This window comes from Lolium rigidum, chromosome 4 (genome assembly GCF_022539505.1).
Source record: "Lolium rigidum isolate FL_2022 chromosome 4, APGP_CSIRO_Lrig_0.1, whole genome shotgun sequence".
Lineage (NCBI taxonomy): Eukaryota > Viridiplantae > Streptophyta > Magnoliopsida > Poales > Poaceae > Lolium > Lolium rigidum.
Genome location: NC_061511.1, coordinates 64,290,792 through 64,304,281, shown reverse-complemented (window position 1 = coordinate 64,304,281; position 13,490 = coordinate 64,290,792).

Sequence of the window (13,490 nt, the reverse complement as noted above, 5' to 3'; positions counted from 1 at the left end):
CCTTCTTTGTAATATCCCAGGTTTAGAGGCAACAAAATGAGAGAACACCAAAGTGTGCATTGCATTCATGCATAGAAAATCCGGGGATTTTCGCGCTTTCAAATAAAACTTACCACAGTCACTGAAGTTTCACTTGACTTGCTGGAATTGAAGTAGATCATCAAGTCAAGCGCTATAAACTTCATTGTGATCTTTGCTAAAACCTTGTTTTGGGTAGAGATGATTTGATCTATGGATTAGATCAAATGGAATTAGATTTACAACAACACATTCTTTAAGAATCCAACTCTAACTTATTAACACTTAAAAGTTAGCAACTACCTTTGTGTGTAATTTAATTCACTTATAAATAAGGTAAACCACAGGGTCTAAAGTACTTAAAAGCCCCACATTCTCATTTAAATTATAACTTATTAAGTATATGGAATATCATAAAACTAAATCCATTTACATTACGAATTATAGTTCAAACTATTTGAATAAAACTAACTATGAGTATTTTGAAACTCATATAATCATGCCTTGATGAAATCAAACCCAACTATCCAAACTTGAGAAATAACCCTCAACATTAACTTTTTCACCAATATTATAATATAAATCCAATCAAATATAATATAGTGACTCATCAACAATAATAAAACCATCCACAAGATATCTAGTGACAAATGCCACTTGGCTATCCAAGAATAAATCATATGAGAGGATAATGATCTTGCCACATAGGATGAAAATATCTACATGACTTGCTTTCCAAGCTTTGCCACCTCATGCTCAAAGGATTGCTATGGATAAGGGCATGACAACCAAGCACCTTACTCATCCAACCAAATCAAGAGTCACCACCTATGTGTCATGATACTAGAGCCTGCCCAAGCCTATAAATAGAGCCACACCCTTCATCCATTTGATCATCAAGTACCATCATACATGGGAACAAACACATAGAGCCACTCCATGTGAATTAGTTAGGATCAAGATGAAGAAGCTAGGAGGTGGAGGCATACCACAAGATGCAGGTTTATCAGATTTCCTGAAGAACAAGCTACAAAAGATATCAAGGTAGAATTCATAGGCAAACCATATATTTAGAGGATCATATCATCATATCTTGAGTAGGACCTTAGGATATTTCAAGATATTGAGAAGTGAGAGAGGTTATAGATGCTAACCATATCCATGTCTATCCTAGAGAATATTAGGGTAGTATTAAATTCTACTTGTTCAAACCAACCTTTAATCTTGGAGGTGAGAGCCATGTCCCATTAGTAAAACATAACCAAAGCTTATGCCATATCCTAATTCTAGTTGTGTATCATATTGGTGGTCACAACTTAAACCCTAAACTACATGTGAATTCCAACCCATGGAATACTTTGGATTATAATTATAACCCTGCCATGCCTCATGCCTATTTAATACTTCAATTAGTGAAGCATCACCAAAACCCTAAACCTTGCACATAGGAATCACTTCACATAAAATATTAAACCCTACCTTTCCATCCTAGTAGACCAAATGAAGTAGTGTTCTATAAATTAAACCATCATTAGCAAATGCATTGCTAATTATAAACATAGGATCCATCTTAATTGGTTCAAGCTAAAGTTTACTAAAACCAGAGTACTGATTATAGAACTTTCTTAACCATCTTGTTAAAACCTTAGGAATAATTCTCCACATAAAATCATAAACCAACCCATCTCCATTACCATTTATTTTAAACCCTAGCCATAATTTAATTATATGTGAGTAATCATTATGGTTAAGCACTTGCAAAATAGAATATATTCACCATGCACATGTTCTAAATTTCAAATCATTTAAATAGATCTGGTTCCTAAATTAAAAAGGGAATAGAGATAAACATTTAAACCATATCCATTTTCAATTTAAAATGCACTTCACAATAACACCAAGTTAATCATCTATTTAATAGTTGTTTGAACAAAAGAACTATGCGATGAGTATTATCATGAAGTGATATTGATATTCAAATATTCTAGAACCTGTAAAACTAAACAGAATTCAAATTTGAATTCAAACAACAAAATAGAAAACAGAAAATATAAAACAGAATTTGAAAAAGGAAAAGAGAGGGAACTTACCTGGCTTACCTGGACCGCAGCAGCCCGAAGCCAACCCAGCAGCAGCCCATGCCAAGGCCCATGAGCGATCCAGCCCACGTCCAAATACCGTTTCGCTTGCTTTAAGAATCGTGCGTGGAGAAATGACTCCGTCGTCGTCGTCTCCAAGCTCGACGAGCGCGGCGGAGCCGGTAGGCCACGACCTCCTCGTCGATAAGCTTGCCCGGATGTCACCGGGACTCTCGGAACCACGCCCAACTCGATTCGCGTCCGAGCTTATCCACGCCGAAGAGATCCATGCCCGCCAGAAGCTTCCAGGCATCGCCACATCCCGACCATGGCCGTCGCCGTGTCGAGGCCTCAGAGCTCCCCTCGGCCTATAAATAGGTCGAGCTCATCACCGTGTAGTCCTTGTTCTTCTCCACCCTCTCAATCCTTATCTCGAACCCTCTATCTCTCACTGGAACCACTACCATGGCCGGCCAGTTCTCCGGCTAGCCGTCGGTAGAAGCCACCCCGGAGTCCACCGTTAGGTCGAGGAGATGCGCCGTGTCTCAGGGAGCATCCTCGTGGAAGGAATCGAGGAGAGGGGGTCTCACCTGTTGCCAATCGACCATTCCCTTTCATCGGCATTCCGCAGAAAATTAAAGATTGTCGTCGTCCTCGTCTCCGGCAGACTCCGTCGAGCATCTGGGAAGCATCAAGGTGAGCAAGCGCGTCGAATGAGCTATCCCTTGCTTCCTAGAGTGCATCCTAGCGTTAGTTCATTGGTTGGCCGTATTGCGCCGCCGCAGATGAGTTCGCCGGAGCAACTCCGGTGACCTCCAGGTGGTGGCGTTGATACTATCCTGCTCAGAATTGAATCACGGTTCGAACGCAACCATCCGCGCATCTCGGGGGGCCCTGTAGAGGCGGCGCCGTCGTCCACTGGTCGCCGGCGTCTTGCCGTCGTCGTTGTCAACGTGGCAGCGGGGTCCCACATACGTGTTGATTGGTCGTTGCCCGCGTGGCAACCGGCCCGATCAATGGCCCCACTCGTCGATCCACGGTAGCTAGGGTGTGAACCGGTACATCTAGTATTTAGGTTTATTTCAAATTCCAGAAAATCACTGAAACTTTGCAAAATCATAGAAATTTCATTTCAACTCAGAAAAATATAAATAATATATCAAAATGCTCACAAAAATAAACCCTATCCAAATAAAATATAAAACAAAAATGTGTGTCAAAATAAAAATCCATTTATTTTTAACTTCATTAATTATGCCTTTTCATTTATTCAAAATACAATTGGAATTTAATAATTAGTGAAGTTATAAAAATTAAATTTTAACTATTCAGTAACTAAGTAAAATGTTAAGATTAATTTTATTTATCATAATTGCATCCACTTAAATATTAGTGATAATTCATAAACCCTAATTTGCAAATTGCTATTTTTCTATTTTCTTTAAATAATAATAAATCAAGAAAATACTAAAGGCTAATGTTATTTTGGTAATTCCAAAACTTGTTACTTAGAAACCTTTAGTTAACAAGTTAATTATTTTAAAACCTCATAATAATGGTTAAACCCTGATTTCTAAATTAAACCTAAACATGAGTTACTCTAATTATTAATTCTTGTGAACATGAATAAAATGTCAAACCATTATTAATGTTGTTTCAAAGTAAATAGTAATCACACCTATCTTGTCAATTATCATTTGTAGAGTTGTACCATAATTTAGAAACTCTAATTCTAATATAAACATGAACCTTGATCCCATTATTTCATGTGATCATTCCACCTTAGAACCAACTCTAAAACCCTAGATATGTGTCACATATGATCATGGGAGATTTACTTGACATATAGAACCTTAATTAGCAACAATTGAATACATGCTTATGATCCATTAGCATAAACCAAGTCACATGAGATTATCATTTCATGTTCCTATTCTTAATTAAAACCTATATGATTCACTAGTATCACCTAGATATAAACCCTAACTTGTTAATTGAATTAGTACTATTGATCCCTACTACTATATACCATACCATTAGGATCAACCTCAACCATCATAATTTAGTAGCACCATAATAATAAACCTAATACCAACCTTGTGAAGCAAATCACATAACATGCTCCTATCCAACTAAACCTTACTTAGGAAATGATAAACCACTTAGCTTAGAAACTATTAGAGATTATTTGGTAAAGCAAATATGAAGTCATAGTAAACCCTAACTCATAGAAACACCTTGATAACCATCCTTTGATATGATGCTTAGAATAAACCATAGCAATAAACCTACCCATACTTGCTATATAGAAACCCCAATCCAAATTAAGAACCAACTAGTTCCTATTTAGTGAAAATAAAGGAATCCAATAGTAAACCCTAGAAAGCCATAGCACCTATATATAGTAGTTCATATTCTTATTTTAACCTGTTCTTCAAAAGTTATTCTTTTGAAATACAAATGTCAATCAAACCTTAGAAGCCCTAATCCTTCTTTGAAATACTCATTAGTTCTTAAACAACATGTTCTTCAAAAGTTATTCTTTTGAAGTATAATATAAATAATCATCAACCATGTTCTGTAGAACTTAAAACTGACAACTTGTTCTTTACATATTATTTCATTACTATTCTTTATGTGTATGATTGTTATGATGTCTTATATCACTTGATTATGATGCTAATACAACCAAACCCTAATAAGAACCTTGTTTGAGAATCATTCTAAAAGTGCAACCAACCCTAAAGAAATCTTTACAACTCATACATCCTAAATAATTGAGGTTAGGTTACGCTCGGGACGATTGCATCTCATACTATGCATTATAGCATCTTTGCCAGTTCTTTAAACATTGTCCTTACCGGACGATGATGGTATTTCAGCATTTGGAGTTCTCACGTATCGAAGCTTTTGCCTGCATAATCTTGCAGTCAAGAAAGGCAAGTTCACCCTTGCTCATGTCAACTTGATTATCTTCTACTACTTTTAATGCAAAGCTATATACTTATCATTCCTGCATCGCAAATGAAATGTTAATTTCCAACTATGAATATGACTATGTGGCTGGCAATGGAACCATGGTATGTGTTGATATGGTGGAGGTTCCATTGCAATGGGTTATATCACCCTAGGATTAAATTACCAATGCCGTCCGAGTGATTCTAGCGCCGTACAAACCGCGTTGACCATGAGATCTATAATGGCTGCGGAAAAGCCAGCTGTATCTTTTCCCTTACGCACGCCAACGGATCGGGAGACGGTGGGGTCTTGGAGGCACCTGCCGCAATAGGTTGGGAAATCCTTTTAAATCCCCATCCATTGGTGATGTTAATCTCTTCCGATCTATGAAGGATTGTCCGGAGTATACCATGAGTAAAGCCGTATTATCGGGGAAGTCTATCGGAGGTATACGGTCGGACAAAAGGGTGGGTTTGCGATCGCGGAGAAGGCGGTGTGGGCTTGGATCTTTATACCTGGCCTCACACCAAAGGAAGTGTGAACGGGGGCAAGTCCCTGCGGATGGCAAAAAGGGTGAGATCTCTTGTGGGAAAAGTAACGCACCTCTGCAGAGTGTATCAAATTGTGGTCGTCACTCCTCGTTCCGGGAAGGGAAGCTGCGAACGCGGCAGGAAAGGAACTCCACGAAGTTCTGGTCAACTCGTGAAGACCGACGGGCATAGTTTTCAGAATAAAATAAACCTTTTGAAGAAATGTTTACAAAAAACTTGCATTGGCCTATGACTTTCTCGGTCTATGGTCGTAGCTAGTGCATGATACACATATTTCCTAATATGAACTTGCTGAGTACGCTCGTACTCATTCTATCTCGTTTGAACCCCCTTCTTAGAGCAATGCACCGAAGGAGAAACTACCATGGAACTCGAAGACAAAGGAGTCAACTGCAACAAGATGAAGGATCAAATCAAAGAATTCAATGGAGTCAACTTCTGCATCAGCTATAATGGAAACCTAGACTAGTAATAGAAGGGAACCTTTCCCTAATCCTAGCACCTAAGTAGTTAGAATTCTATAGCAAGCCAAGTAGCTCATAATCTTGAGTTAGCAATAAGATAAACTACGAGTCGTTCTTCTGGAGCTTTATTTGAAGTTTTACCTCACTGTAAAGTAGGAGGTTGTGTTGATCTTATGTAAACAGATTGTGTACACTTCTATAGACATACCTTGGACTCGCATATGTTTCTGTTGTACCACTCTGAGAGATGTAATATGAGTGGAACGGTGTTTCACTTGTGTTATGTCAACGACTTGTGTACTACACCATGCAGTGGTACGCTGGGTCACCACATTCTTCTCCGTAGATGTTCTCGTCGTCCCCTTCGTAGCCTTCGGTACTAGCGTCTATAAACGAATACGAGGATACAATCACCACACAAAACTTGCATGCTAGACTAAACACACCAAAGATTCACACAAGCCTATGCTAGCATCACATCTTATTAGCATGGTGATTTACTTTGTTTTATTTTAAAGAAAACAATAATTTCCTCTCATTATAATTATTTATTAGTATAACTCTTTAATGCTTTGGAGGAAATAGTTTCCTCTCATTACAATATTAATTAATGTTTCTATTTATTTATTTGGAGAACTAATCTCCTCTCATTAAATATTGTTAAGATTTAATTTCCTCAAATACTAAGGTATGAGCACATGTTGACTAAGGTCAACACTTCACACTTATTATTTGAGAAACATGATTTAAATGAGGGAATACACCTCATACCATTTAATACCAACATAGTAATGATTTAATATCATCAAATAATTCCATATGAGAGTTAATAGACCATGGTCTCTACCTCATGTAGAATTACTTGAGACAAAGGTTTAAATGAGAGGGATACCTCTCATATGATTTAATAATTAGTTGGAACAATTTAAATGCTACTATGGCAATCATTTAATATTCTTAAGTGAGCAAATATGAGACCAAGCAACAAGGGTCATCACATTACTTCATATTACTTGTGAGAATGATTTAAATGAGGTGCTACACCTCATAGATTTAAATTCCTAAAATTTGAAATAGTTTAAATGAGCTAGTATTGACTACATAGCCAATTTTTGAATCTAGCCCATGATCATGTACAGAACCCATAGCATCTTTTTACATAAACAATTAGAGTTTGTGAAATGTGAATTATGAGAGGTGGAATCACCTCAAAATTCAAAAGGGTTGATTTTTAATAATTATTCTAAGTCAGAAAAGTCTATGTCTTGTTTATTTTGCTACTTTAATTCTACAACAGATATTGGTTTAAATCCAGTGGCATAGGATAGATAATTTCACAGGCTTTCCAACCATATGAAATTCACTAAAAATGGCCAAGTAGATTTGGAGATATTTGATTTCTAGAAAAGCATCTGATAGCAATTTAAATGAAAAAGAATTAAACAAAATTTGAATTCAAACGGGGGCGGGAAGAAGTTGGGCCGGCCCAGCTGCTGCCCGGGCCGTGCGTGCATGGCGCATGCACGTCGCCCGCGCGCGGGGAGCGCAGATCGTCGGATGACGATCCGACGGTGCTGGGCCTTCGTGTTCCTCCCGACACTGCAGGCTTGCGGGGGCGATTTCTCTCACCTCGGAGCTCGGATTGAGGCGTGGTTAGGTGCGTTGGAAAGCTATTTCCAAGGGCTACAACTTTTCTGTAGGTGTCGGGGGCTATGGTGATGAAACTCTGGGCGGTTTTTGGTGTGGCCGCCGGCGAGCTTGTGGGCGCCGGTGAGCTGCGAGGAGTGCAAAAGGGAGGCGCTAGGGAGAAGAGAGGGAGTCTGTGAGATGGTTTGGTGCTGTCCAGGGCGTGGGGCGGGTTTATATAGTGTCCAGGGGAGAGGGGCGGGGCATGGCCGGCATGATGGCCATGTCGCCGGGCGCGTGGCTACAGGGTGTTCTGGGCCGAACGGTCATGTCTAGGAGGTGCGTGGGGGAGAGAGGAAGCTAGTGGCGCAAGTAGGAAGCATTGGTTTGCAGTGTGCACGCAGAGAGGTGATGGTGTCCACGGGAGGGTGATCATGGACAATGGCATGAGCATGGTGGTCGAGTCCTTGCTCTCATCCACCCAGGACCATGTCCGGCGGTGTCTAGGGTCCGAGGGACTGTAGGTGACATGATTAGAGGGAGGGAAAAGGTCCAGGGCATGGGGGTGCATGGTGGTGAGCATGTGAGGGGCATGGTGTGACATGGGCTATGCTATGCTTCTCCTGAGGTCAACCTTGGCATGGTGGGGGTCAGTGAGGTGAGTGAAGCTTATTTGACAAGGTGAGGGTGACTAGAGATGGAGGAGGACCAGGGTTGGCATGGTGAGGTCTACATCAATGGCATGGGCTTGGCATGGTCCTCTTTGCATCATTTTCTTGGTCTATGAGTGCTGCAAGCTTGGTTGAGGTGTGATGAGTCTATGTGACATAGTGCACCAGGTTGGAGAGGGCTAGAGAGTGCACACTTGATTTATTCAAAAAGTGTATGTGGTACATGCAATGAGTGGCAATCATGAGCATGGTGATCATGGCCAAGGTGGTGTCATCTCATTGATGTGGCTTTTCAGAGTACCATGGTGTACTATCAAGGATGGCAAGAGAGAGAGAGAGAGAGAGAGAAAGTGAGAAAGTGATGATTAAAGTGGGTGTACCTCCATTTGATTCTATGTGTACCTCTTCCTTTTAATGCAATGATCTCTCTTGCACTTACTTTTGATCAAAATTCTGCATGGATGTGTTCTAAATGATGTTGGGCAACTATGTGTGGCATTGGTTTGAAATTTGGAGAGGTTTTGTGAAAATTCAAAAAGTGGAGGGAATCTAGAATTTGTTTCAAGGTTGCATCTTGGCTTGACTAATTTGAGCAATGGTCAAATCTTTGGTCAAAGTGGTCAACACGAAAAATGTTCATCTTGATGAGGTCTTGGATGAGGTGCAAAGAGTTGTTAGGGTTTGGTTTAAGAATCTCTTAATAGAAGAGCTCAAAGTGGGTAAGATAATATAAAATGGCCAAATGACCATTATCATATATAAGTTGCATTTGAATTCTTCTTTGCTTTGATTTGGGTTTCTTTGATGCAATTGTGTTTGTTTATCATATATAAGTATTTTAGAAACCAAAGATCAAGCTATGGTGGCCTTTGTTGAAGATTTGCAATTTTGGCTAAGTGTATGTGAGTGAATTTTGAGGAATTTCTCCCTATTTGATTTCTCTCCATTTGATTTGACTTTTCTTGGCTCTAATGTGATTCTTATAAGTTTAGAAACATTTTCAAACCATTGAAACCATTTCAAATGGTCTTGTTCAAAGATTTGCAAAAATGGCCATAACACATAAGGGGTGATGTGTCAAATTTCATTTAACTTGTAAATTGTTCATCTTGCTTCACTTGGGAATGGGTTAGGGTCAATTTAGGGTTATATTAGGTTGGGAGATGGTTTCATATCATTTGGTCAAGGTTTAGAGTCATAGAGCAACAATTGAGTATTAGGGCTATGTGTCACATATGCCTTTATGCATATGTTGCATTTTAGTTTTAATTTGACTTGGTTTGACCCAAATGGTGTTGTTGAGTGTTGAAATGGTATATAGGAGTGATCCCACCATTCATAACAATTCCTAGGGTCAATCTTCTCAAATTCAAAAATTTGCATTTTTCTCTCATATGCCTCTATGGCATTTTTAGTTTCTTTTTATTTTCTTTGGTTTCACTTTGGATTTGGTTTGATGAGTACTAGGTAAGATGTGTGAAGGTTTTCCAAATCTCTAAGCAAAGTAGAGAAGCTTAGGGTAAATATTTATAATTATAGCCATAGGCACATATACCTTTTTCTTATTTAATTTCCTTTTATTTTATTTTAGCTAGGATGGTGAAAAGAGGGGTGAGTTTTAGGGTTTAAGGTTATTTCAAACTACTATAACAATCAATCATGGCAATAGCACAACAATTAAACAAGATCACTAGGTATCATACTTCATTTGATAAAAGTTTTTGTTGGTTCCAAAATTTGGAACAAGGGAAATTCATTTGTTTTGTTCTGAATTTTTGGGATGTTACAGGATACGTGTCGGTTAGATAGAGTTTGGGCTCGTGCCCGGTTGGGATTATTCCCACGTTAGAGAGTCTACGGACTATAAATATGTATCTAGGGTTTATGAAATAAACAACAATCACGTTCACCACAAACCAATCTAGGCGCATCGCCAACTCCCTTGTCTCGAGGGTTTCTTCCGGGTAAGCATCATGCTGCCTAGATCGCATCTTGTGATCTAGGCAGTACACGTTTATTCGTTGTTCATGCGTTGCTCGTGCTGAAGCCTTGTTGATGGCGAGCAACGTAGTTATCATAGATGTGTTAGGGTTAGCATTGTTCATCGTATCATATGCTGTCGTCGTGCAACCCTTAGACGTCTAGCCGTCCTTACACCTATCTTGGGTGTAAGGGCGAAACCTCGCTTGATCATTATTTAGTAGATCCGATCCGTTATGATTGCTCCTTGTTCTTCGAGGATTAGTTTAATATCTGCATAGTTAGGCCTTACAAACGGGTTGAAGGATCCAGTGGCGCGTAGGGTGTAGTTTGCTAGCCCTAGACGGGATGTTCGGGGATCAACTTCGTGTTGGTTTTTAGGCCTTGTCTAGGGTCGGTTTACGATCACCGTGCGTGGCCGCCGAGGCTCAATCACGAGTAGGATGTTCCGATTATGCGGTGAAAACCCTAAATCGTAGTAGGTCGTTTTAGCTTTATTTTGATCAGCGGGACCACCATCCGATCGTACACCTCGTACGCATCATGGGTGGATCGGCTCCTTGAGCCGATTCACGGGATAACTCGAGAGCCGATCGAGGCTCGTATTTAATGTTTACGTGTATGCCATGCGGGAAACTAAGCGAGGCACATCCAACACCTTCCCGGCCAGGTATAGGGCAGGTGGCACGCCCTTGCATCAGCATCGGACGTGCGTGCCGAGTCTTTGCGGGCCGTCGCTCGGAGGGACCAGGGCCAGCCGCAGTCCTGGGAGCCTCCCGGCTCTACCGTGTTGCCCGTCGCTGCTCGCCGGTGGGTTTCTGACCGCAACAGCATGCAAGAACATAAACAACATATATGATAGATTGATAATCAAATTGACATAGTATTCAATATTCATAGGATCCCAACAAACACAACATGTAGCATTACAAATAGATGATCTTGATCATGATAGGCAGCTCACAAGATCTAACATGATAGCACAATGAGGAGAAGACAACCATCTAGCTACTGCTATGGACCCATAGTCCAGGGGTGGACTACTCACACATCGATCCGGAGGCGATCATGGCGATGAAGAGACCTCCGGGAGATGATTCCCCTCTCCGGCAGGGTGCCGGAGGCGATCTCCTGAATCCCCCGAGATGGGATTGGCGGCGGCGTCTCTGGAAGGTTTTCCGTATCGTGGCTCTCGGTACTGGGGTATTCGCGACGAAGGTTTTAAGTAGGCGGAAGGGCGGAGTCAGGAGAGTCACGGGGGACCCACACGCTAGGGCCGCGCGGGCCCCCTCTAGGCCGCGCCGCCCTAGTGTGGCGGCGCCCCGTGGCCCCACTTCGTATCTCCTCCGGTCTTCTGGAAGCTTCGTGGAAAAAAGCCCACGGGCGTTGATTTCGTCCAATTCCGAGAATATTTCCTTACTAGGATTTCTGAAACCAAAAACAGCGAGAAAACAGCAATCGGCTCTTCGGCATCTCGTCAATAGGTTAGTGCCGGAAAATGCATAATAATGACATATAATGTGTATAAAATATGTGAGTATCATCATAAAAGTAGCATGGAACATAAGAAATTATAGATACGTTTGGGACGTATCAATACTCCCTCTTGGAGTCACAAGTATCAACTTGGCCAGAGCCTCTACTAGCAACGGAGAGCATGCAACATCATAAACAACACATATATGATAGATTGATAATCAACTTGACATAGTATTCCATATTCATCGGATCCCAACAAACACAACATGTAGCATTACAAATAGATGATCTTGATCATGATAGGCAGCTCACAAGATCTAACATGATAGCACAATGAGGAGAAGACAACCATCTAGCTACTGGTATGGACCCATAGTCTAAGCATGAACTACTCACACATCAGTCCGGAGGCGATCATGATGATGTAGAGTCCTCTTCGGTCTTCTGGAAGCTCCGTGGAAAAATAAGACCCTAGGCGTTGATTTCGTCCAATTCCGAGAATATTTCCTTTGTAGGATTTCTGAAACCAAAAACAGCAGAAAACAGGAACTGGCGCTTCGGCATCTTGTCAATAGGTTAGTGTCGGAAAATGCATATAAATAATGTAAAGTGTGTATAAAACATGTGAGTATTGTCATAAAAGTAGCATGGAACATAAGAAATTATAGATACGTTTGAGCCGTATCACCCCTCACCGGCTCACGGAATTCGATTCCAGAAGGGAAGGGGAGAAGATCGGCTGCCGCACCGTTGTTCTCCCCACCCCGTCTAGCAGCGAGATGCCCTGAGCGGACGTCGATGCCGAGTTTGGTGGACTGCCGGCGGCGCCGTACCATCAGACTACTTCAACGACGACGGCAAGCCCAAGAGAACAGGAAAGAAATCGTATTCTACTCTCCGATCTATCTCTTCTTTTGATGTAGTGATCTCCACATGCTCCAAATCGCATTGTTTTACCGCACGCCCATCAAGTTTTGCCTAGGTGGGGCGAAGAGACTAATCTGGAGTTTTTATTTCATCTAATACACACGTTTATGATACTCCCGGAAGCGCTCCACTTCTCATCAGAACATTAGCCTTAATTTGTTTTGCTCCAACATCTCAGAGTGGCTTATGTGAACTTGTTCTAACGGAAGTAGCTTCTCCATGTTCTGAAGAAACATATGAACTAGACATGGATTTCTCGAAAATGGTCATTGTAATTTGTTTTGCGTAACTCGTTTTCTGCTCTGTACATTGTCACCCATCTGGGCTGTTCCGTTTCGTGGATTGCATAGGGCAGTCGTTTTCTTTTTTTCAATTAATCAGTTCTATTGCTGCTATTTTTGAGTCTACTATTTTTTTGTTCTTTGTGTAGCCGCCTAGACGGTGATTCAGGCATCGACCTTCATCTCACCGGAAAAGAAGTGGTGGCAGCCAATTGACACGCTAAAACAATGATCATCCACTTGACCGTTTTTCGTATTTTGAGTGGTTGCAAATAGTCTATATTTCTTTTCCTTGCAACGTTTTGTATTCATATATCGGTTCATAGAGTGGTGCATTCGTTCAGGTTAGTTTAGACTAATTGATGTTGCTCATCTTATCTGCAGGCAATATATTCGTGAGAGAAGCTGGAATTCCTTTGTGATGATGAAACGAACTTCTCAGATTCAGTTTCTCTAG